Here is a 27,324-nt window from a genome sequence, read left to right as displayed (position 1 = left end):
GGTATGTACATCTATATATTTCTTATCTTATACATCCGATTATTTGGAGATTACGAACAGGATAAGATTATTGTTCAGCCCCATTCATGAAAGGTATGAAGTCTTCTTTGTTTGCCTTTGTGCTTTCAGCGTAAATAAGTATGCGAATTTCATGAAATATGCAAACTGTCAACTCAAATGAGAGTTGAAAATGTTGATGCAAATATTAAGGCAAGGAGCTGCATTGAGACCGAATGGGGATAATGATGTTAGTAGGTAGTGATAGGAATGATGAAGTGGAATTCTTGAAAGCAAATTCTTTATTGAAGGAGCATATGAATTTTGTTAATTATGAACGATTGGCCAGGGCGAAAGTAGTAGCATATTAAGGATTTTCATAATATTTGAAAAGTTAAAAACATATTTTTTTTTATTTTATAATTCATTGAAAATTTAAATTACTCTAAAAGTTATGAACATATCAATGTAAAATAAAGGCAAACCCCGTTAAAAGACAGTTTTTTTATCTCTTTTTTGAGCTTAAACTTATAACGAAGCTTTTTCCCGTCCCGGCGCTTCATAAGTGCTAGGGGTATACTCGCCGTGTCCAAGGTTCGCTTACAATAGATTTGTAAATTTGGGACACCGTGCAAATCGTTTTCATATAAATTCACTTTATTTCTCTAATTCTATATATGTATGTACACTATAATTAAAATGAAAAATTTTACGTAATCAAAAGAGAAATATTTGTTCTTTCCGTTTCACTGTATGCTTGCTCTATACTGCGTGGTGGGCCAACGGTACTCGTGTCCCGTTATGACGCCCTGCGTCGGCGTGCGTGTCCCGCTAGGAACGTCCCGTTAGGACGCCCGGCTGGTCGTTGCCTGAGTGCGTGTAAAACGTGTTTCGGTGACGCCTTGCGTTGGCGTGTATGTACGCAACCCTAGTGTGGTTGACGTCGTGTATTTGCGACCTCTCTGAAGTTGGCAAGACAACTTTTACGTGGAAAAAAATTACCTATTGGGAAAATTGCCGTGAATTTGCCGTAATTTATCCTTGAAACAAAAAAATTTGCCGTGGCCATATTTTAGAAAATACAGGGTGGCACGCCAACGTCACGTGAAGTTAGCGTGCCACCCTCGGAAAACCACCTTAGAGACCAGCTAGGAAAATAATTCTTGCACACGAATTTGCCGTAGGTAAGTGGCATATTATATAATTTCGAAAAAATAAAATTTAACTTTTTTTTATGGTGCACCGCCAACTTCACGTGAAGTTAGCGTGCCACTTTTCGAAAACCACCTCAGACACCAGTTAGGAAAATAATTCTTGCACGTGAATTTGCCGTAAATTTGCCGTGAATTATCCGTGAAACAAAAAAATTTGCCGCGGCCACGTTTTAGAAAATACAGGGTGGCACAAGTTGGCGTGCCACCCTCAGAAAACCACCTTAGAGGCCAGCTAGAAAAATAATTTGTGCACACGAATTTGCCGTAAATTTGCCGTAGATAAGTGGCATATTTTATAAATTCGAAAAAAAAAAATTTCAAATTTTTTTTATGGTGCACCGCCAACTTCACGTGAAGTTAGCGTGCCACCCTCAGAAAACCACCTTAGAGGCCAGATAGGAAAATAATTCTTGCACACGAATTTGCCGTAAATTTGCCGTAGATAAGTGGCATATTTTATAAATTAAAAAAAAAAATTCAAATTTTTTTTATGGTGCACCGCCAACTTCACGTGAAGTTAGCGTGCCACCCTCAGAAAACCACCTTAGAGGCCAGCTAGGAAAATAATTCTTGCACACGAATTTTCCGTAAATTTGCCGGAGATAAGTGGAATATTTTATAAATTCGGAAAAGAAAATTCAAATTTTTTTATGGTGCACCGTATGGTAAGTGGCATATTTTATAAAAATATATAGGCGCATAGTCAAAATAAAATAGGTTTTAAATTTAGTTACAGCTTTTTGATATAATTTTCTAAGAGCTATCTGTCAAAAAATCTGCAGCTAAATATAAAATCTATTTTATTTTGACTATGCGCCTATATATTTTTATAAAATATGCCACTTACCATACGGTGCACCATAAAAAAATTTGAATTTTCTTTTCCGAATTTATAAAATATTCCACTTATCTCCGGCAAATTTACGGAAAATTCGTGTGCAAGAATTATTTTCCTAGCTGGCCTCTAAGGTGGTTTTCTGAGGGTGGCACGCTAACTTCACGTGAAGTTGGCGGTGCACCATAAAAAAAATTTGAAATTTTTTTTTTCGAATTTATAAAATATGCCACTTATCTACGGCAAATTTACGGCAAATTCGTGTGCACAAATTATTTTTCTAGCTGGCCTCTAAGGTGGTTTTCTGAGGGTGGCACGCCAACTTCACGTGAAGTTAGCGTGCCACCCTGTATTTTCTAAAACGTGGCCGCGGCAAATTTTTTTGTTTCACGGATAATTCACGGCAAATTTACGGCAAATTCACGTGCAAGAATTATTTTCCTAACTGGTGTCTGAGGTGGTTTTCGAAAAGTGGCACGCTAACTTCACGTGAAGTTGGCGGTGCACCATAAAAAAAAGTTAAATTTTATTTTTTCGAAATTATATAATATGCCACTTACCTACGGCAAATTTACGGCAAATTTACGGCAAATTCGTGTGCAAGAATTATTTTCCTAGCTGGTCTCTAAGGTGGTTTTCTGAGGGTGGCACGCTAACTTCACGTGAAGTTGGCGTGCCACCCTGTATTTTCTAAAATATGGCCACGGCAAATTTTTTTGTTTCACGGATAAATTACGGCAAATTCACGGCAATTTTCCCAATAGGTAATTTTCTTCCACGTAAAAGTTGTCTTGCCAACTTCAGAGAGGTGTATTTGCGTGACTCTGCTGTGGTCACCGTAGTATGTGTGCGTAGTGCTGTTGTGGCCAGCGCGGTGCGGTGACCAACGAAATGTCCTTGCGTAGCGCTGTGGTGGCCCGCGTCGTATGTTGGCGCTTGCGGTCAGCGTAGTGGGTTGGCGCAATGCGGTGGCCAACGTCGTATGTTTGCATAGTGATGTGGTCCACGTAATATGTTAGTGTGGTGCGGTCGCGGTCAGCGTAGTGGCTGGCGTAATGCTGTGGCCGACGTAGTGTGTGTGCGATTGTGGCCGGGGTAGTGGATTGGCGTAATGCTATGGCCAACGTAGTATGTTTGCGATTGCGACCAGCGTGGTAGTTTGGCTGGCGAATGTCACCTGCTCGCGGGGCGCGTTACTGTGGTGGTGCCGTTGCTCACGAGGTCTCAAGCGGTGTTTGATGGTATAACCGACACATTCACCACTTGAGGCCACGACTCACTCCTGTGAAGCGACCTGTCCGCATGGTAGAACCGACAACTTCAAGGGACGCTCCACAAGTAGCTCTGGTCACGACCACAGCTCCGTGCTTCGGCACGACGGTAACTCTGGTACAGTTGACGTAGTAGGTTTGCGTAGCTTTGCTGTGTCAACGCAGTATATTATCGGGGCGCTGTCGTGGTCAGCGTAGTAGATCGGCGCAGTACTGAAGCCAACGTAGTGTATTAGCTATGGTGCTGTTGCGGCTAGCGTTGTATTGAACTTGTTAGTTGGTCTGTTGCTATAGCCTTTTGTGACTGGCTGTTGTTAGTGCTGTATCGAATATGATGTGGGGTCGCTTTGTGTGGGCCAAATTAATGGTGTTATATTTGGTCCTCACAAACTCTTTTAATTTCTTTCATTTTTTTCTTTTTAAATTTTTCCAAATTTTTTATTGATCTTTTTGTTTTATTATTTTTCTTCTCATTTTTGATATTTATTTCTTTTATTTTTATATATATTTAGTTTTTTATTATACTCAGCTGAGCAGAGCTCATAGAGTATATTAACTTTGTTCGCATAACGGTAATCCGTAACGGCATAAACTAATCGAGATAGATATAGACTTCTATATATCAAAATGATCTGAGCGAAAAAAATAAATTCATTCAGCCATGTCCGTCGGTCCGTCGGTAAACACGATAGCTTGAGTAAATTTTGATTAGGTTCCTGGGCGTTCATCTCAGATCGCTATTTAAAATGAACGAAATCGGACCACAACCACGCCCACTTTTTCGATACCGAAAATTTTGAAAAACCGAAAAAGTGTGATAATTCATTACCAAAGACGAATCAAGCGATGAAAATTGGTAGGTGCGTTGAACTTATCACGCAAAATAGAAAATTTGTAAAATTTTGGACAAAGTAGAGTAATAGTTTTGCAAGCAGTAATTTGGCAGTCGTTGAAGATATCATGATGAAATTTGGCAGGCAGGTTACTCCTATTACTATATGTGCGCTAAATAAAAATTAGCAAAATCGGATGACGAACACTCCCACTTAAAAAAAAAAAAAAATTTTAAGTCAAATTTTAACAAAAAATTTAATATCTTTACAGTATATAAGTAAATTATGTCAACATTCAACTCCAGTAATGATTTGGTGCACAAAAATACAAAAATAAAAGAAAATTTCAAAATGGGCGTGACTCCGCCCTTTTTCATTTAATTCGTCTAGAATACTTTTAATGTCATAAGTCGAACAAAAATGTATCAATCCTTGTGAAATTTGGTAGGGACATAGATTCTATGACGAAAATGGGCGAAATCTGTTGAAGCCACGCCCAGTTTTTATAAACAGTCGACTCTCTGTCCTTCCTCTCGGCCATTAACACGATAACTTGAGCAAAAATCGATGTATCTTTACTAAACTCAGTTCAAGTACTTATCTGAACTCACTTTGTATTGGTATAAAAAATGGCCGAAATCCGACTATGACCACGCCCACTTTTTCGATATCGAAAATTACCAAAAACGAAAAAATGCCATAATTCTATACCAAATACGAAAAAAGGGATGAAACATGGTAATTGGATTGGTTTATTGACGTAAAATATAAATTGAGAAAAACTTTGTAAAGTGGGTGTGACACCTACCATATTAAGTAGGAGAAAATGAAAAAGTTCTGCAGGGCGAAATCAAAAGCCCTTGGAATCTTGGCAGGAATACTGTTCGTCGTATTACATATATAAATAAATTAGCGGCACCCGACAGATGATGTTCTGGGTCACCCTGGTCCACATTTTGGTCGATATCTCGAAAACGCCTTCACATATACAACTAAGGTCCACTCCCTTTTAGAACCCTCATTAACACCTTTCGTTTGATATTCATATCGTACAACAAACATTCTAGAGTCACCCCTGGTCCACCTTTATGACGATATCCCGAAATGGCGTCCACCTATAGAACTATGGCCCACTCCCTTTTAAAATACTCTTTAATACCTTCCATTTGAAATCCATGTCATACAAACACATTACAGGGTTACCCTAGGTTCATTTTGCTAAATGGTGATTTTTCCTTATTTTGTCTCCAAAGCTCTCAGCTGAGTATGTAATGTTCGGTTACACCCGAACCTAGCCTTCCTTACCTGTTTTTAATCATTTTTTTTTTTCTTATTTTACTTCGTTCTCATTTTTTCACATTTCTTTTTTGAACTTATCGTTTTTTATTTATTTTTTTTTTTTTTTCTTTCAGTTTTTTTTATATTTTTACTTCCTTCTCATTTTTTATTTGTTTTATTCTTTTAATTTATTTTAAGCCTCACATTTTTAATTTTTTTTCCATTGATTTTTGTCGCCTTCAATGCTTTATTTTTTTCTAGTTTTAAATTTTTTTGTTCTAATTTTCTATGTTTTTCTCATTTTTTTACTTTTTTTGTGATATTAATTTTTTTTATTTTGTACCACTTTGTTTTATTTATTTTTTATTTTATATCATTTCGTTTTACTTTTTTATCTATTTTTTCTCTTTTCAATTTTTCTATGATTTTTTTCATTTTTTCTTATATTTCTAATTTTTTAAGTATCTTTCTCGTTTTGTATTTTTTTCTCATTTTTTACAATTTTTCTTCTAGCTTTTTTTATTTTTAATTTTTTCTCATTTCTTATTTTATTATTTTGTTGTTTTTTTTTTTATTTCTATTTCACTTTTTTTAATATTTGTTTTTTATTCCAATTTTCTATTTCTTACTATTTTTTATTTCTTATTTTTTATTCTCTTCTCATTTGTCTAATTTTTTTATTCTCTCATTTACATTTTTTTCTATTTTTTTAATATTTCCTTTTTTATTTTTTTAGTTCGCATTTCAAGTTTTTTTTTTTTAATTCTAACTTATTTATATTTTTTTTAACTACAGTTTTATTCCTAGCTCTTTAAATTTTTATCTTTACAATTATTATTTTTGTTCGTGTTTGACTTTTTTCCTTCTTAACTTTTTTAATTTTTTTTGTTTACTTATACTTTTTCTATACACAAGCTTTTATTTTTGAACACTTTAAACTATTTTCTATCAGCGTTTATTTCGTACATATTCTTAAAATTTTTAAAATTTGAAACTCTTTTTTTACAAAGATTTTAGAAACTCGTTTTTTCGTTTATTTTTCAAATTTTCAATTAACATTTTTTTATTTTTGTTTTTATGTATTTTTTATTTAATTTTTTCTTTTTATAAATTGTTTTTTCTTTTTTTTTACTGAACTTTTTAAGGTAATGTTTAATTTTGTTGAACAAGTTTGAGGTATAAAATAAATGCCTTTAAAAAATATTAGAGAAATATATGCCAATTGGCAAAAGAACCCTCAACCCTCTTCATAAATAGTGTGCATCATTTTCGTTGATTAGGCGTTGAGGCAATCTAAATGAGTATATTCCCTGGTAAAAGAGCGCCCTTTAAATATAGATATATATATATACATAAATAAAGTAAATATATATATAATATATATAAGTTGACTCACAATGTTGCAGAACTTACTGCAGGCAGACAAAGCGGTCAAATAGACAGGGTCAGATAGACGAGAAATGAAAGCAGACAGCCAAGAACGACACGTTTCAGCAGTGTCAGTAAAATGACGCAGCCAAAATAAAGTGTATTCAATATCGAAAGAGTTTAAATAAAGAAAAACTGTACACCCGCAATTGCTATCAAACAAATTTCGTGGCTGGCGATCAGCCAAAGAAAATTTAAGATTCAAAATTCTATGAGGAAGAGTAAATGACTATGGATTAGGTGGTAAATGGTGAAGGAAATAAAAAAAAAAAAATAACAATAGATTTTGGTTTACGCCGAAAATTTAAAAAACAAATGTTAATTAGTGTAGCAATAAAAACAAATATAACAGAAATACAAAAAATTAAATTGAAAAATTGAAAGAAATAAAAAAAAAAAAATAAATAAATTGAAAACACAATAACTTGGACCAGTATAAAAAAGCTAAACTCTAGTTTTCTTTGCAGTTTCAAATCTTCAGCCCTTCACTTAGCTTTCATAGAATACATCAAGTTTTAAAAATTGTTTTAAAGCACCTTTAAAGCTACCCCATAAAGTCCATATCATAATTCGTTACGTTCCAAAGGATTGATTTTTCCACATCATTGGTAACCACAGCCGTGATTCATAATGTAATGTACCAGACTAAAGTTAAATTTCCTTTATTCTTTTGTCGTATTATGTTGCAAACATAAACAAGAAAGTATACAAGATTATGAAAAACATAAAGAGCAATCTTCATTGGTGGTGGAAAAATATGTATGTAAATCGTAAGAGTATATTAAATTTTATTGCAGATTGCGGCAACACATACCAGGATTATCAGTTGTGAGTACTTTGAACTTATCGCAGCTACTGCTACTGCTGCTGATACCAATTCTTTTGTTATTGTAATACGAAATTTTCATTTAATGTGGTTTTATTTTAAAAGCTTGCGCACTCTTTATCACATCACTATCAACTCAGTCACGCCAAGTGGGCGACAAATAGAGCTTGGCAGCCACCCAGAAGCAATATCAAGCAAATATCAACAGCAGCAAATAATCCGTAATAAATTGAAAGAAGAAAAAAGAAAATTTTTAGTGCTCAAGCAAAACAAGTCGACCAGCTTGGCATGCATCAATACCAGCAGATCCTGCTACTTTTGCTTTTATTTAATTATTTTTGTTTCTTTGTATGGCGTTATTAAGATTACAGATTGCGCCCGCACAATCACTAAGTTGGCGTCAGTTGCACCAACCGTCATTGCTGCCGTTCGATTTTCTGCTACCGCTGCTGCCGTTAGTGCCACTTCTATCATACCGATAACCACTCTTTGCTCTCGGCAGGAGGCGCTGAAGTTTGTTGGCAGTCCAATAACATGGGAGTTATTGAAAGTAAATTCATATTCTACTTGGCGATAAGACAATGTAAAGTTAATGGAAATATATGTATAATCTGTGTACAGTTTACAGCTGAGTATAAAGATAGCAATGGGAAAAAACTCTACATTCCACACAAACTGTGATAGCGGCGGAATGTCAGAAGTTTCTGATCGTAATTTGTTGGTAGGAAAATGAAAATATGCAAGGGCTGTGAGAGGTAGATAAAGATTGACGTTGAAGCATTCGACGGCTTCTGTTAGGTAACTCTTGTAGCAATTAATGTCCTATAAAGCTGTTTACAATTTGCAATTCAGTAAGTTCACATAAAGATTACCAAATGCAATGAACGCTTTTAAATTGTTTTAAAGCCAAATTCGAGTAGTGCAAGTGGGCGGTCATGGGTTGATCCTAGATTGGAAAAGATAAAAAAAAAAGAAATAAAAGAGAGATAGAGGTGAATATAGGCAGAGTGCAGCAGCAAGAGGGTTAAAAGTTGATAGAAGGTAGAGCGAGAAGAAATTGTAGAGGCGGAGACTGATTAGGACCTGACATAGCCTGCATTTTTTTTTAACTTTCAATTATTTTAAAACGTTCCAACTTCAAGTAAATATATTATATAAACGAAAGCCTAACAAGTTTGAAACAATGAGCAATCGAAAACGTTTTCGAAAATATTTGAAAACTCGAATTTTTTCGAAAACGTTTTCGATTTTGATTTGCATAGTTTCTGTTACACAATTCAAAGAAGTTTTTTACGAAAATATGGAAAATAAAAAAAATTCTGCAGCGAAATTTGATAAAATTTCCACTGTTATTTTTCTGTTCGCTGCTGTAGATCGAGATCTTAGCAATTTTGGAAAGTAATTAGTTACTTATTGCTTAGTTCGCGACTAGTTTTTACCGTTTGGAGTTTGTGGTCGGAATTATTCGGGAATCGTTTCTCTGTTACTTGAGGCATCACATCGGGATTACTTCGTGGCCATTCGGAACTATTTTAAGGACGTATCAAGATGACTATTTGGAAACCATTATCTGTTTTTTATTTATTTTTTTTTATTTTAGGACTATATCGGAATTAATTCAGGACAAGTTGTGATTATTTCAGGAGAGCTTCTTAATTGTTTAAGGGTTCACTCGCATTCGGAATTGTTTTAAAGTTTATTCAGAGATGGTTTTACAGATCAATCAGGACTTTTCAGGGATAAAAACGGAGCTGTTTTAAGGTGGTCTGAAGATGACTATCTCGGGATCATTTTTGGAGTTTTTCGTTTTAGGACTGTTTCGGAATCAATTCAGGACACGTTGCGATAATTTCAGGGTAGTTTCTGAATTATTTTAGGGCTAATTTCGAGACCATTCTGATATTGTTTTAAGGATAGTTTCGGGATTATTTCCAGATAACATGGGATCATAGCGAAATCATACGGAATTTTTTTCAAGTTTATTTCAGGATTATTTTAGTGATCAAACCGGGACTGATTAGGGATCATGTTATGAATATCTCCGAAACATTTGATATTTTTGTTATCATTTTCAGACTGTTTCGACTGTTGAACATCAACCTATTTCGACTGTCGAAAGCTTTTGAAAAACTACCTTTTTCAGAGTAAGTTTGGAAAAAGTACTAACTATATCAGAATTTGTTTACAAACCAAAGTTCAATATATGTTGCAATTATATAGGGCGCTTATGAAAGAAGTTCTGAGATAGAGCGTTCTTCAAAGAATTATGAGATAAGCTTTTGAAAGAAATCCTAAAATAGGGCGTTTTTTAAAAATATTGTGGAATAGGGTGGTTTGGAAAAGGCTGCTGAGATAGGGGGATTCCCCATCAGTAGGCGGTTTAGAGATGATTTCCCGACTGTTTCGAAATAGATTTTGAGACCATTTCGGCAATGTTTTTTAGAACTATTTGCAAATTATTCCTGTATTGTTGTTTCGGCCCTGAAACATTTGTATAGCTCTGAATCTATTCGAACAAAGTGGCGAAGGGATTGAAGAATTATATTATTGTTTTCTAAGATGCATTTCATAGTCTGGACTGAAATACAAAAAGAGAATATGAAGCAAGAAATAAGGGTGTGTGAATAAGAAACGTGTTCAAGTGTTGTGCTGCTGTTAAATACATTTGCATGTATACTTTAATATATATTTAATTAAAAAATATATTTACAAACATTATGGTACATACACACACATTGTTAAGTAGCCACCAAGCAATAGGGTACCAGATTATAAGAAATAATGAACATGGCGGTGGGGCTGCTTGATCCGATGGACGGTACACTATGGACGGTAGACTAAACTAGTTCTAATACCTCTGACATCCTAAAATTACATGTCCTATCGTCTTTTACCGACTACTAGCCTCATACTATTTTAGATGTCTTTCAAAAAGAGCTTTTTCTCTTGCGCCATCAATACAGCAAAATATGATATGTTACATACAAATGTTTACAAATTTCTGCCTTCATCTCATAATAATAGCCGTGTTTTTTTTTTTTACATGTATATACATCTACAATTGCGTGTAAAAAAACGCTTATCATCACTTAGATAATGTTTAGAAGACCTATCTAGCGGCAATTATTGAAGACTCGCGGCAGAGTTTAAATAACTCGCTACAAAACGGGTTGCGCTTAATAGCGGAGACCCGTACCTCTGTTGGTAAAACCTTAAGCTGAATTGAGATAAAATGGAAAGACATATTTCAGTTGCAACTGAGTATAAGGCATACTGAAATTCAGCACTACTAGTTTGCTGCACAACAATTTCATAAGTGTGGATATAGTTATGCACTTGGCACTTCATATAAAGTTTAAGTACATATGTATATACATGTAAAAAACACAGCTAATTTCAACTAAATGAAATGTCTTATATAAAATGCGCATTTTTTGTGGGTAATTTAATACTTACTCTTCGCATACCTAAGCTCATACAAATTGTATGTAATATCTATCTAGAGCGCTTCATATTAAAGCAGATGAATCGATAAATGTCGCACCACATCACCATTCAACATCCATCATCCACCATTCACCTTTCAGAAAGCTCTGCCATGCATTGTTAATATATTTAAAAAGAAAAAAATTGTTTTGTTTTGCGAAATTAATGCTCGATTGCGCCAGCGACGACAATTTAAGCTACAATAGCCAACTATAAGGGGACGGACTACTCTGAACGTCAAAGTAAGTACAGAGTACATGGAGTGTATCTACAGTTTTCGAGTTCGAATAGCTGAAACCGTGAATGATATAGCTCGTGGTTGGTAGCTATTGGAGCTGTCAATGATATGAATTGCGATGATGATGCAATCGATATTTACATACAAATATATGCGCATAGATGTGTTGTATGTTTATGCTGTTTGCCAAAACAAGCAACACTGGATTTCCGTGATTTTTTCACTTCGTTTTTTTATAGAAAATTTAAGAAACGAGTAAGAAAAGTATAAACAAACAGGCGAAGAAGCAAACGAAAATAAAATAGAATTTTATTAGTAAGTACGTATATTTGTATGTAAACAAACTCAATTTAGAAAAACTTGAAAGTTTAGCAAAATTGAACCAATATTAGAATTTTTAGATAAGCGTGAGGAGAGCGTGGTTGCCTTTTTGTTTTTTACGCTAAGCATTGTTATGAGCAGATAAGACAGCGCCTAGTAAACGCTGATAAAAATTGATAATTTTTATGAATGTCAAGAAAAATAAACAAAACGTCGGATTAAAATGCAATGCCGTGCATGAAAATTAAAGTTATGTATGAAAAAAAAAATTGAAAAAATTTAACTCGATAACAATAAATGAAGCTATAGGAACTCATTAGCACCACAATTTTCTGTGAGGAAGTATTTATTTTCATTTTCTGTTTGTCTAAATTCTTTGAATATTATCTATATTCATAAATTACGCAAACATTAAATAGCCAAGGCATTAATTTTAAAAGTCATAATCAATTTGAAATATAAACAAAGTCAAGGCAATTGAACTTGGCTGACGTTGTGCGCGAAATGCGCATTATTTTTTAGTCAGACTTTTTTTTACTTAGAATTTTTCTGTTTTTATTTGTGAAAAATTTTGGTATATGTGTGGAAATATCTTGGAAGTTTTAGCACATTTTTCATCAGAGTTTGAAATTGTCAGCATCATTTTTCATGCAGAAAAATTTTAAAATAGAAAATGTCTAAGAGTGATGAATGATTTTAACTGCTTGGACTCAATAAACGCATATTGAAAGGAGAAAAATAAAAATTTACAAAAAAATTTCTAAAAATAAAAAACATAAAGAAAATTTCAAAGAAAAATATGCAATAGGTATGCATGTAATTCCAAACAAAATTGTTTGCAAATAAAGAAACATAAAAAAAGTTTATATAAAAAAATGTAAACAGTTTAGAAAAATAAGAAATTGAAAAAAAAAATTATTTCCGAAAACCTAAACAGAAATGTGTAAAAATGTCTAATGAAAACTATTTTACATTTTGGAAAAATTAAAAAGTAAAATTTTAAATAATATAAAAAAAATGTTATGAAAAAAATTTAAAAAAATTAATTAACCAATAAAATATACAATAGTAAATTCAAAAAAATAGTTATAAATAGAAAAACTTAAAAATTTTAATTAAAAATTAAAAAATAAAACGAAAAATTTATAAAAAGAAATTCCAAAAAAAAATTTGAAAGAAAGAATTTAAAAAAGATAAATAATTTAAAATAAATTAAAAATGATTCAAAATAAACTAAAAATATTAAAAAAAAAACTATACAACAATTTCAAATTTGAAAAATAAAACAAAAAATGTATAAAAAGAAATTCCAAAAAAAATCTAAAAGAAGGAATTAAAAAAAAAATAAATAATTTTAAATAAATTAAAAATAATTCAAAATGAACTAAAAATATTCTAAAAACTATACAAAAAAATTCAATATAAAAAAAATGTAAATAAAAAACGAAGAAATTAAACAAATCAAAAAAAAAAAATGAAAAGAGGATAATTTTAACTGTTCAACCAAGTTAATTATAATTTATTTAATAATTTGGGAAAAATTTAAACAACGTGACATCAGGACGAAAAAGGCAACAGTTGTTTCGATTATACCTTGTAAATCTCTTCAAAGCCTTTTCTCCCGGGAGTGGTATCTGAACCCGCACCCCTACGATGATCGAAGTGTTACAAACGCATTCAGCCACGTCATGCCTTAATTATAGTTCAAGGAAGTAGGCTAGGCCATTAAAAAGAAGTAAAAAAAAATCTTAAATTTTGACCATTTTATATCGCATACAACGTAGATCATTATATAAAAGTGGGCGTGGTTACGAACTTATTTGCTTAGTTTTGAGAACGAATATAAAATAATTAATATTATTTTTAATTAAAATATCTTAGCAAATTTAGCGAACAACCGTCTACTCAAAAATAGGTGCGGCGCTTAACCGCCTACGAATAACTCTTGCCAATAAATGCTACTTTGGACTAGGTAGGCAATTGAAAAGTAAAGTCCTCTCTCGGCAAACGAAACTCATACTCACTTATCGTACCCGTCCTGCTATATGGGGCAGAAGCATGGACCATGACAACAGCAGATGAAGCGGCTTTGGGAGTGTTCGAGAGAAAAGTTCTTCGAAAGATTTATGGACCTCTACGCGTAGGCGATGGCGAGTACCGAAAAAGATTTAATGATGAGCTGTACGAGCTATACGCAGACATCAACATAGTCCAGCGAATTGAAACGCAGCGGCTGCGCTGACTAGGCCATGTTATGCGAATGAAAGATGACGCTCCGGCCAAGAAAGTGTTTCTATCGGAACCCGCCTATGGAAGCAGAGGTAGAGGGCGGCCCCCACTCCGCTGGAAGGACCAGGTGGAAAATTTTTGACAAATTTCAACATTAAGTGTGAGAAAAAAAGTGAATTTTTCGTTATGTAAGTACGTCAAAGAGTTTGAAACTTTTTACTTTTATATTTTCGAAAATTTACTAATTTTGCTGTTGTGTTACTAGTATTAATGTAAAAGGCATGTTTCATTAGTAAATTAGCACATTTTTCCAAATTTTCGAAAGAGTAGGTAGGCGTGGCCATCATCAACCTTTGCCCAAAACTAATTCTTATATTTTTGATCCATACAAATCTGTGTATCAAATTTAGTAAAAATATCACTTTCTCAATTTCGTCCCATATTAACCTACATAAATATGTAAGCATGCCAGCGTACCATATTGTACGTTTGAAATACTGAAAAAATATTTCAAATGCTTGAAAACCGTACCGTTTCGCCGTCAGCGTCAGCACATAGCCAGTACGGATAAGTGAGCACACGCGATCTGTGAATGAAAGTCCACCAACCCCACACAGCTCACTTAGGCATTACCGGCATTCTATACACATATGTATGTATGTAAGTTCCGTCGCATAATTGAAATGATCATTAAGCAGATTAGATCGGTAATTTAGTACGGAGCACACCAACAATAACTTATCATCATGAGCACATCCGACATGTTACCCATTTCATACAAAAGAGTGTAGGCGCTTATTAAGTTTAGTCACACTTCACATCCTAAATTTCATTCATATGCGACCGATGACTTTGTCACCTCATAATAAAAACGGGCCATAAATTGAATTGAATGTTAGGGCAGTGCACCATGAACTGAACACAACTAAGTAGTTTGTGACTGTTTTATGAATTTGAGAAGATAACCAACAAAAACACATATATGTAAAGAAACTAAACTTTAAATCAAATACGGACGTAGGCATGAAAATAATTAAACAAAAGGGATAATAATAGAAAATATTATCAATGTAAGAAACTTTTTAAATTTATATTGAGAGATATTAGACTGAGAAATACTAGAACTGATGAGTGATATATCACCCTTTTGTAGCCCAATAAATTTTAGTCTGCCAAAGTACAAGTTGTAGGCCTCTCAAAATTCGCATTGAACAATTTTTTTCCGAAGAGTGTTTCAGAATTTGTTCTATATAAAAAATGAAGCAACGCCCTTCGTATGGAAGAAAAAATAAAACATACTTCGAAAAAAATTTGCAAAAATCGATCAGAAGTCTAAGAGACCCATAACATGTACTTTGTTAAACTGGATTGACTGCCCAGGGCAAAGACAGGCGTAACTGTTTATACTTCCGGTAACGAAAGTATCAGCCAAATGCATTAATGTAAGGGAGTACGTACGAACTCTCACTGGGTACTATATGGGACACTGTGGTCTACGATATCAACTAAGTTAAAAAATCTATCCAATACTCAAATTTGTAATTTCTGTGAGCTGGAGTATGAAATGCCGGTTCACATTCTTGGCGAATATGTCGCTCTGGCAAGGCAGAGGCTTAAAGGGCGCAGTGCTTTCAGGTCTAATAATAATAAACTAGAATTCAGTTACAAAATTTATAGAAGTTTTTTCTAAGATTATCGAAAATAATCGATAAAAATGGCTACTGCTATTTTCGTGTTCGCTGCTGTATATATGTAGGTACATTCGCGTGTTGAGTCTTCTCGAGGCCTCAACCCCGCAACGTTCTCAAGACATGAAGATTGTCTTCTTTTGATAAGCTAGCGTTGAATTTTACAATTATTTTTAACTTTCGAGCTTTTATTTTCACCCGGAAGTAAGTCCAATGGTAATCGAAACTTTAAGTAAATTAACGATTAAGTTAAATATAATTTTGTATGTGCTAGTTCTTCAAATTATCTACGACCTCAATTTCATTAAATTTCAATTTGTTTTTATCATTAAACTAAATTTTAAACTCCATAAATATACTAAAAATTTACATAAATATGCACATTCGAAAAAAAATCGTATCTTTATTAATTCATGTGTTATTCATTTCTTATAAACGAGTTATCGGTTTGGTATAGGCGTGTTATCGACGAGGCATTGAGGAGTTATCGATTTGTTATCGAAATGCTATACATTTCCTAAAGCGCCAAATACACGACACGAACATTTCCGCGAACATTCCGCAACTTTGTTCGCAGCTTTGGCCATACACCATACGAGCGTTTGGCCGAACATTAGTTCTCTTTCAGACAGCGATGAATACGGACAACAATTGTGCTTCAGCAATATTGCTCGATGTGGCAATTAAGCGTAAAAAAAAGAGAGAAGATCGCAAAAAAATAATTTGGTGCAAAGAATGGTTTAAAAAACGAGCAGTTCTTGGACAAAGTGAGCTTATTAAAGAACTGGAATTCACGTCACAAAATGATTTTAAAAATTACGTTCGTATGAGCAAGGCAACATTTGACCAACTTTTACAAAAAATTTTGCCACTCATAACGAAACGGGATACAATAATGAGAGAAGCGATTCCCCCTCATCATTAATTTTTCGCGTAAAGTCGCATAATCATTATTCTTTTTAATTCTATTACAATAATCTTTGCTTTTTACTTGCCACAATGATGGCAAAGATTTATACATTTCAATAAATTCACTCAGAAATTTTTTATTGTCCATTTTACTTTTCCGCGCACGTCTGTTCCGTTCAGAAATTATTACGATTATGAGCTATTTCGCCATACACGCACGAACAGTTCGCGCAAATGTTCGCCAAAAATTAAAATATTTTGATTTTTGGCGAACATTTGCGCGAACTGGCAAACACCACCATACACGACAGAAAAGGTCGCAGAAACATGACATAACGGGAATGTTCGCGGAAATGTTCGTGTCGTGTATTTGGCGCTTAAACGATAGGAAAGGTTATAATTCAGTTGCCGATTTTTAGCCACGAGTTATCGGTCTGTTGTTCAAAATTCATAGATATATATCAAAAAGTTATCGCGTTGTGATCGGAAAGTTATCTATTATCAAAATTTTATCGATTTCTTACAAAAAACTTACCGATATGGTATCGGAAATAAATCTATTTATTGGCGAAAAGTTATTATTTATTGAAAAGTTGTCGATATATTGTCAATTTGTTACAGAAAATGTATGGATTTGATATCCAAAATTTATCGTTTTCTTCTCGGAGTGTGCCCAAATTGTTATCGATATCGAGATATCAATTCGCTATCGAAACGTTATCGATTATTTTTCGAAAAGTTTTTGATGTTACTACAAAGTTATCGATTTGTTATCGAAAATTTATCTAGGCTATCAGTTAGTTATAAAGAACGTATGGATTTAATATCGAAAAGTTATCGATTTATTATCGGAGTGTTGCCATAGTGTTATCGATATCGAGACATCAATTCCCTATCGAAAAGTTGTCGATTATTTTTCGAAAAGTTAATGATATGTTACTACAAAGTTATCGAAAATTAATCAAACAGTTATCGATTAGTTATAAAAAATGTATGGATTTAATATCTATCGAAAAGCTATCGATTTCTTATCGGAGGTCATCTATTTGTTATCGACAACTCTTCAATTTTTTATAGTCGACTCGTCGGCTTGTTATGGCTACGATAAAATTCGATATAAAATCGATGACACCTCGGATGACAAACCTATAATCAGACGATAATAGTTCCATATCGATAATAAGCCGATAATAAAATAAAAACTTGTCTGTATCGGTTGTTCCGACGAAATTATTTGAATCACACTGTTGTGGTTTGCTAGACGCACACCATTATGTACGAAAGTCACGAGTGTTTGGTACTCGCACCCTTTTTATTCTTCACACCCTAATATATTTGTTTAGAAAGTACCAACAACATTTAAACGATAATTTGTTGCTTGCCGGAGGTTGCATGGGAGCCACATTATCGCATAACGCATAACAGCGCAATGTAAACAAATGGAGCTATAGACGCAAACGAAGAAGAAGGGTACATAAACAAACAAACAAAGCGCCGGTAAAGTAATATTTTATTATACAAAAAAAGAAAACATTAAATGTTGTGATTAAGAGGTTAACAAAGTAGTAAAGTTTTTTAGTTGAGGAACATAAATTTAAATTTAAACAAATAAATATTTAGCCATGAAATTTGTGGAAAACTTTGAAATTGATTTGTTGCGGTTTAAGGTAGCGTAAAATAGGGAAAAAGGAAAGTCAAAATGTGTGCATTGCACGCAAAACATGAAGATTGCAAAATACAAAAATCAGATTTTTTTACCTTTTTTTCATAGTTTCGTAATTTAAAAAAAAAATTTTAATTGTTTTATGAATATAAGGCTAATTCCAACTTTGGTTTAAGTGAAAGAATTTATAAGTTTTACTTTCAGTGCATATTTGTTCATTGCTTTCCATATCCATTTCAATGGAAAGCAAAACCAAGCTATAAAATGCCAGGAAAGACATAAAAGTCAGTAGCAATAAATTTTCGTGGATTCGCAGCTTCAGATACGCAAATATTAACGCAACTTAAATTCGAGGGAGAATAATGAAGCAAACAAATAATTGAAGAAAATTTAGTATGATTTTTTATTAGGGATATAAAGCAGCTTACATAAAAAGGGGAAAAGCACAGTGAAGCTGGATATGAAATATTTTTGAAATAATTCTTTCTCAAATTTTGATCGTCCTATAGTTAAGCAACTCATAAATGCTACAAGCCAAGCGTTTTCACGGTTTCAATAAAGAAGAGCACTGAATTTACATACTGCGGCGAAAGTAATTAATTGGTGTTCAGATAAAAGGCATATGTGAATAGAGAAAGCGCTAGAGGCGGTAGAGTAGCGACTCTACTGGATTTACTGCCGGAAAATTGTACAGAAATGGACTTCTAAGAGTTCCGAAGACAAAAAAAGCCAATCTAGAGGCCATATTATGAAGAAACAATGCAAGGAGCAAGAGTAGACCAACCCGTTATGCATGAGACAATGGAACTGAATCCTAAAGAAATGGCTAGCAGAAATGGTTACAGGTTTCCATTGGTTAAAAATGTGCGCACATAAATATTAAATATCATTACAGAAGTAGTTGATGGTGAGTGACGACAAGAGAAGGTAGTACGAACGCCTGGGAAGAGGGACTTCACGTCGAATTTCCATTGATCACAGCAGAAGAGCTTCACGAATGAAAAGGCTCTCCTTTCAACCATTGAACGCCTTTCGGTAACGATTTTACTTGGCAGGACTGTGTGACGAACGTTACCATGTGTCGTACTTCACTATGCAATTCTTAAACTACCGTCACTAATAAACAAACGCTGCTATAACAACACGTACAACGTAAGCACAAGATAACAACAGCTATAAACGCACACGTAAGCAGGAACAAGGCAACAGCGATATAAGGTAAATAAGAGTTCAGAGAAGGCGCGCTATTAATTCAGACGAGTGTAGAATGAAGTAAGTGAAGGAACCATCGCACAGCACCGACTATAAAAGTAGCAAAATCAGAGTATTTACTCGTTTGAATTGATGTCGTTGGAACTTCGGTGAAATACACTAAAATTTGTATTTGTACTACTACTGTTAGTGATAAATGGAGCCGAATGATACGGTAATAATTGATATTGTAGCGAATATTAGCATCACTATGCTCTTAATAAAGAATCGCAACAACCAAAGCAGCAAGCAGCCACACTTATGTACATGTATATACACAATAAAGCAAGCAGCCACACTTATGTACAAGGCAGCGACGAATATTTCATACACATAACCAGAGCTTGAAGCAGAAAGATAATTTCACATACATATATGTAGCCCGCAGCTAAGAGCAGAAGTTGTTACTCACAGATACACACGCATATGGCTAGAAGAAAAGCATAAACTACAGATATATGTACATGTATATAGCTAAATAACCAAGCATGAGATACAACTTTTCTAGAAGGCATGTACGTGAAACGTCTAGAAATGGGCTAACGAGGTAACCGAGAGTATAAAAGCAGCGCAAGCTGAGGAATGACTAATCAGTTTGATTTAAACACGCTATTAAGTGAAGTATAATTAAGAAGTACAACTCCCAAAGTAGTCTAAATAAAGACCATTTTGCACTACTGAATATTAAGAGTTATTTATTCGACAGTTCAGCGATTCCAACGTTAGCAGAAGGTGTATAATTATCAGGAATTTCCCAAAAATCGTTACAATATCATCAAATTGTAGGTGCGAATTATTGTTATGATAATTACTGTTATGATAAGTTTTTTCATGGTTGAGAGAATTTTCTTTAATTAAAAAAGACATTTTCAGTTGTACATACACTAAAACAGAGGTCTGCATTCCATAGCACAATTGCGTATTCGAAAGGGCAATCACTTTCAATTTTTGGAAACCCATGCACTAAACTATCTCATCGCTGGTTTGTTTGTCTTCTCCCCCTATCCCTGCCCAGCGGAAACTGCCACCTAACCGTCGAAATCTAAGAGGATTCTGCCAATTAGTGGCCAAACGTGAGTCATAGGCAGAGGTTCGGTCGCCAAGTTGGAGAAGTAAAAAGCAATTCGTTAAGTTACTGATTTCACTCGAATTTAACGTTAAGTTTTTTAACGTATTGTGTCAGCCTGAAACGTGCTAATCTTCCATGGGACCGGCGATATGTGAGTATGCGGCTTAGATGCCAAATTCAAAGCCCAAGTTTTAAACCTCTTAAAATTTGCATAGTTCTACAAATTGTGTAAAAATTCTATTTTTTATATTTAAAAAGCCTCACACTCTAGGAAAAAAGATTCAGTACGAATTTTAAGATACATCAAACTTGTTGTTGGCTGAAATGAATTTGACTTCAAAGCTGAATGCTGAAAAAGTCTGCTCAAAACATAAACAAAATTGTTTAAACTTTTATGAAGTTTATTTAAAAGTTCTGGAATTTTGAAGTTTTTTCGAAAATGTTCGAAATTATTTACATAATTTTCGTTATACAATTTATTTTGTTTTAATTAGCGAAAATAAGTGGCAGAAGAAAATAATTCATAAACTTTGCAAAAAATGTTTGCTGCTAATTTTTTAAACGCAAATTTGTAAACCTATTCAGCGCACTACAAAGCACGTCGTGCACTCAAAGAACTTTTTTCGAAAATGAGAATGATTTTCGCTAAAGGAATTGCTTCCTCAAAACAAAAACAAAAAAATAGAAACAAGGAATCCTGCTTTATAAACATGAAAACTTTCGTCACTTTTAAGAAATTCGTATACACTTTTGAGCAAGGCGAATCCATACCAGGTGGTGGCAAAGCGAATTCAACCAATTCGCCGTGCAGAAGAATGTCAAGTCGAAAGAAAATTTTAATTGATTTCGATTAAATTACATATTAAAGTATAAGGCAATGTATGGAACATAATCAAAAGAAGCGATCAGTTGTTGGGATAACAACACCTGCTACTGAATTCGCTTTGCATTTGAGGAAAAAAAATTTACAGCGAAAAATCAATCCGGTGTTCTGAGAAGGTTTTTTGAGTGTAACTAATATGAAAAATTACGAAAATCTTAATTCGTTTAGTTACTTTGTGGCTTAAAATAATATCAACTTAATTAAAGATAAAGTATGAAATTGCATTTGGTCAACTTCGCTCCACTGTGCTACAACGGTCAAAAATTTTATGACTTCAAATTTTATTACGATTAGATTTACGTTGGAATAGTCATAGCAACAGCAACAGGATCAACCACGTATTAGTTTCAAAAATTACAAAAAAAGATAAAGCATAATAAAGCAATAATGTAAAAAAGAATCCGTAATAAGCCTGAATGTCTCAGTAACTTCGAATACTTAGACGCACTCTTCGCACATACATAGGTTCGAGATAATGTTATTGACATTTTAAGAGTGAAAATGTTAACAAACGAAAAAAGTATAAATATTCCAAGTTTGATTATTTTGCGAGACTTTCGCAAAATGCTCAGAAGTGAGCTCATATGTGAACAAAAGAAGATAGAAACTTTATTTTTATCGCAAAAAAAACCTGTAAACAAGCTCCTACGCGAACAAAGAGCGATAGAAAATTTATATACCGCACATCACTCGCTTAATGTTTGCAGGAATTCTCGCAAACGAGCAAAGAACGATGCTCATTTTTGTGGCGCCAAACACTTTCTTATGAGCTGTGCAACATATGTTTTGTGACTAAAACCAAAATGCAGACAAAATAACGGTTCATAATTTCGTATATAGCGTTATTTCTTCTATCGATGCGCAGCGCAAATAAGAAATAAAACAATTTTTTAGTTCTATGATATCCGTGAATGTGAATACTTGAGTGCTGTGTTTGAAAAATTATTTAATATTTATTATACGCAAATAAATACTGTGCAAAGTAAGTGCGTATAAATGCCTCAAGTGGGCTTCAACGCATTTAATGTAGGGGAACACAACGGGAAACGGAACAACTGAAAAATTCGCTCATACTATTTATTATGATCATTTTGCAATATCCTTTTTGATACTTATGTATATAATATTGTTTCCGACTTGGGAAAAAGTTTTTTTCTGTATCTAATTTGAGTCGAAATTTTATCAAATGAAGTATTTTATCCAACTACGCAGAAGTATGAAAAAAAAGCTCTTAAAAAATATTGCCTAATATTCGCTAGCTTTATTTGTTGCGACTATCGTAAACAATACTTTTACTGCCACAAACTGAACGACATATGAATCATATTGCTATCGTTTTCAGATGCATTTGCGAGAGTTTTATCCGGTTAAATATCGTGAATCGCTCAAATGGGGTATCATTTGTGAGCATTTGGTCCGCTGGGTTACAACAGCGTCACACATACACATAAGCAAGCCAGCTACCAACCCTCCGATTGAAACAAAGCCATTAAATAGAGCTGAGTCAGCGTTTTCATTCGGTACAATACAACCACCCTCAAATATCGCCCATTTCCGTTTTCATCACCTGCATAAACAAAGTAAAACATACAAAGAACGAAAGTAAAGTTTCGGCAAGTATGTAAGTGTTGTAATGTTGTTGTTCTTATGTCTATTATTGGCAATGAATTACAAGGTTGGTTGGTTTTTCGGTTCGTTGTAAATTCATCGACAATCAGTGCTTGGCAATTTCAGGTGTTTACCAAAAGCACTCCCTTAGGTGTTGTGTGTGTGGCAAGGCAGTAAGTAAGATGGAGTTAGAACGCTCAACTTCAATAGCATTTGTGTTTTGTATGCAAAGTTGCCCTTTTTCACTATAAACTTGAACTTGTTAGACGGTTGCAAAAAAAACCGAATGCGATAATAAAAAAGTGCTAAGAACGTCTAATTTATTTAATGCCAATTTAATGACTGTAGATGGCGCATAGAGCGTTACTTGGGCCCGGCTCCATAGCCGGGTATCACAGCAACCATAATTGTTCTCCAGCGATATGTAACGAAATAAAAAATAATTACAAAATAGAAATTGGTAGTGCCCATTTAGCGATGCAGTGTAAATTACCCCTTTTAGATTTGCTCTTTGTACATTCATTAATTTTGTAGCAGGTATATATGTAGTTCACAAGTACAGCTGCGTGTAAACAAAATAGTAGCAAAAATTGTTTTTAAAATAGTTACAGTTATTTTCTTTTTTTCTATTTTTGTTAATTTAAAGCTAAAATTTAATTATTTGTGTAATCAAAGCTCTGTAAAGTAATTTCGAAAACATTTTCAAAAAAAAAATTTTATTATAAATCCAAAATCATTTTTGGAAAAATTTTAAATTCGTGTTTTTAACAATCTTCATAAAATTATTGAAATTTCAGCTTGGATTTTTCAAGCACTTTTTGCGTATGCTGTTTTGTAATTCATTCGTTTTCGACTAGACAAGTATAATTTAAGAATTCGCATTGATATTTGGAAATTTTTTTTCGAAAACAAAAAAAAATTACGAAAATAAAAAAATCATTTCGGAATTAATTTTTACTGCTATTTTTTTGGTCGTAGGTGTACATAAGTGTGCACAGCAGCAAACAGAGAAATAGCGGTGCCATTTTTTTTTTTTTTTTTTAAATATCGTTAACTTTTCCTTTTTTGTTTTCAATATTTTAAGAAAAAACTTGAATTTTGTAACTAAAACGCCGCAAATTAATTTTGAAAACGTTTTCGAAAAAGTTTTGTAAAATTTACTATTTGGAATTTTCTAATTTTTTTTTTTTTTTTGAGTATGCAGTTTAGTAGCCCAGTCAATTTTAGTTCGACAATGTACAAGATGAAGGTCACTCAAAATTCGCATTGATTTTTGACAATTTTTTATGAGCTCCGGGATTTTTTTCATAGAAAAAAATCTTCACTTCGAAAAAAAAATAAAAATTCAAAACTCAATGCTAATTTTGAGTGACCTTCAACTAGTACTTTGTTAGACTAAAATTGATTGCGCTACAAAACTGCATACTGATAAAAGGTCAGACATCCCGGAAGAAAAGTTCGAAATTTTTGTAAAATTTTATACAATTTTTGAATTTCAAAATTTTTCCAAAATGAACACAAAAATTATTTACATACTTTTAGTTACAAAATTCATATAAGTTTTATCTTAAAATATCGAAAATTAAAAAGAAATTTAATTGACGAAATTTTAAAGAAAATGCCACTCACTTCTATTTTTCTATTCGCTACTGTATGTCTATCCTTTGCGTTTGTTTATTTGTGCTTTGTTAAATCTGGTTCTGTATATTGGCTGTGTATCTACATTAAAATTAATATTACATCAACAAAGCACTACAAAACACCATCAATACATACATATGTACATATCAATATCAACATACATATGTACATTCAATCGTAAATTTATTTTTAGTATACCCTAAGAGCTTTTCGGCATTTATGAAATAATTACAATTAGCTTGGACGGGAAATGAGTCACTTTTAATCAATGTACCATAGCAACGATGCGTGAAGCCAGACGTAATCGCCCGGCTGAAGTTCCAATTGAGTAAACAAAGTATTTTAGCATGAACATGAAAGGACAACAATGATACAATAAAGGTTATGTTGGAGCGGCAGTCTCCTACAATTCGCAGAATTATTTCGGTTAGTACGCAAACTTTGGAAAATTAATTAAGAAAATTATAACAAAAATGCGACACAAAGATTTTCTTTTTGTCGTTTGATGGCAGGAACCATTTCCAAAGGAAATAAATATTTTTTTTATTGACAAGGCCAGTAAATATGGATAGATAGTTCTGTGAACGTACAATTCCTAAACTTGATTACAAAGAAGATATCTATGTATATATTGAAATTAATTTGAGCAACGGAGCTGAAGCATAGCAATTTGGATATGAAGCGAAAGTATGTACAGCTATGGACACATAAATGGCACAAAATGTCAATGTGAAAATTTTCCAACCGTAAATTTATTTAAATTTATCGTATTGCAAAATGCTTGTCCTAAATTTGGCGCCGCAGTAGTTCTGTACAATATTTTGCGTAGTTAATCATTTATTGCTATTATATAATGTATTTTGAAAAAATGAACACAAAATGGGGTCAGGTAAACACACAACAATTGAAGAAAGAAGGGGGATATTGAATATGCATAAAGCAGGGCAAAAAGTGGGAGAAATTGCAAACATTTTGTGTTATTCTCGAAAACAAGTATACAATGCAATTAAACCGTGTGTAGAAAACCCCGAGGTACTGACGAAAGGCAAAACTCGGAAGCCAAGACCACGAAAGACCGATGCGAGAACGGATGCTGCCATTATAAGGATGGTGAAAAAGGATCCATTTAAGTCATCGCGGCAGATAGCATCGGATATTAGTCAGTCAATGGGCACAGAAATATCCTCTAGGCTTGTTAGAAGGCGGTTAAATGAGGCAAACTTGTTTGGGCGCATATCAAGAAAAAAACCACTTCTGTCTATAAAAAATATTTCGAAACGGTTATCCTTCGCTAGAACCAATGAGGGAAAATGTCAAAATTTTTGGAAAAACGTACTGTGGAGCGACGAAACAAAAATCAACAGGATAGGACCAGACGGGAGAGTATTTGTGCATCGTCCAAAATGCCAAGAATACAATCCGAGGTTCACCCAGAAGACGGTCAAACACGGCGGCGGAAATATCATGGTGTGGGGTGCATTTTCTTGGCACGGAGTAGGTCCACTCGTTCGAATTGATGGTAAAATGGACAAGTTTCAGTACTTAAACATTTTAAAAACCCACATGGAACCTGATGACTTTGAAAACATGCCCATTCAATGGTATTTTATGCAAGATAATGACCCCAAACACTCTTCGAAACTAGTTAAGAGCTGGCTTAGTGCGAAAAAAATTGATGTTTTGGACTGGCCTGCTCAAAACCCTGACTTGAATCCAATCGAAAACCTCTGGAATGAAGTCAAGACGGAAGTGGCAAAGAAAAACTATAAAAATTTAGATGATCTTTGGTCTGCCGTTCAGGAATCGTGGTACGCCTTTCCTAACATCAATTGCCAACAACTCGTAGAAAGTATGAGTCGCAGGTGTGAAGCAGTAATCAAAAACAAAGGCTACAGCACAATATATTAACCACTTGAAGGTTTGTAATACAAACAAAAAAAAAAAACAATATGCTTTTAACTATGTTTTCATTCATTTTTTTAGGTTGTGCCATTTATGTATCCAGCTGATTTCGTTACTTTTTCGGAATTAAAATTTTTTTGTTTGTTAAAATTGAATTCAATATTTTTTTGTTTGTTTTATCGTTGAAAGTGTGAAATAAACCTTTACAAAGAAACAAATACTTGTTCGTTTTTTTTTTAATTACCGTTAGTATATCATACCAAATTTGACTTTAAATAATGTGCCATTTAAATGTCCATAGCTCTATATCCTCTTAGTACTGCATGGATGAAGATACGGCTTGTACTACATTTTCACCTAAAATAGTGCCCCTGCTCTTTTTAAAAATGGACATTCAGCATTTTCGAGCATAGGATTCGAAAATGTGCTCATGCACCCGCATTTTGCAAATACACATTTAACTAATTTTGAACCATGTGATTTTTGGTGTCGAACTTTTGAACCATGTGCTTATTCTTGTTTACACATTGTAATTTTTTTATTCATTTGCTTTATTTCAATAATAAGTAACAATTACAACTTTGACTAAAACATTAAATAAAATTAATGCGTACAGCAATGACACACTAACGCACGACTGGTTGTACCAAGATGGCCAGCACTGTATGCAGCAGATGCTGATTGCTTTTTGTACATGTGTTGCGTTTCTATACATGCCCAATTTGTCAATTATGCATCCACTTTTATAATATTA

General features: G+C 33.5%; 1 protein-coding gene and 2 long non-coding RNA genes across 19 annotated transcripts in view; 2 read left to right on the top strand and 1 right to left on the bottom strand.

The window, feature by feature from the left end:
• LOC137243327 (EH domain-binding protein 1-like) overlaps window positions 1-27,324 on the bottom strand; it is a 143,475-nt gene that overhangs the window by 85,861 nt on the left and 30,290 nt on the right. The window lies entirely within an intron of this gene.
• Window positions 6,965-8,249, top strand: LOC137243333 (uncharacterized). Its single transcript, XR_010950505.1, has 3 exons — window positions 6,965-7,464; window positions 7,557-7,684; window positions 7,788-8,249. It is a non-coding gene; the product is annotated as an uncharacterized lncRNA (long non-coding RNA).
• Window positions 22,170-26,696, top strand: LOC137243331 (uncharacterized). The gene is made up of 3 exons (XR_010950504.1): window positions 22,170-22,401; window positions 24,862-26,586; window positions 26,652-26,696. It is a non-coding gene; the product is annotated as an uncharacterized lncRNA (long non-coding RNA).

The sequence above is a fragment of the Eurosta solidaginis genome, chromosome 3 (genome assembly GCF_040869045.1).
Source record: "Eurosta solidaginis isolate ZX-2024a chromosome 3, ASM4086904v1, whole genome shotgun sequence".
Lineage (NCBI taxonomy): Eukaryota > Metazoa > Arthropoda > Insecta > Diptera > Tephritidae > Eurosta > Eurosta solidaginis.
Note: the sequence above shows the minus strand (reverse complement) of the source record. Positions and strands in the feature narration are given on the sequence as shown.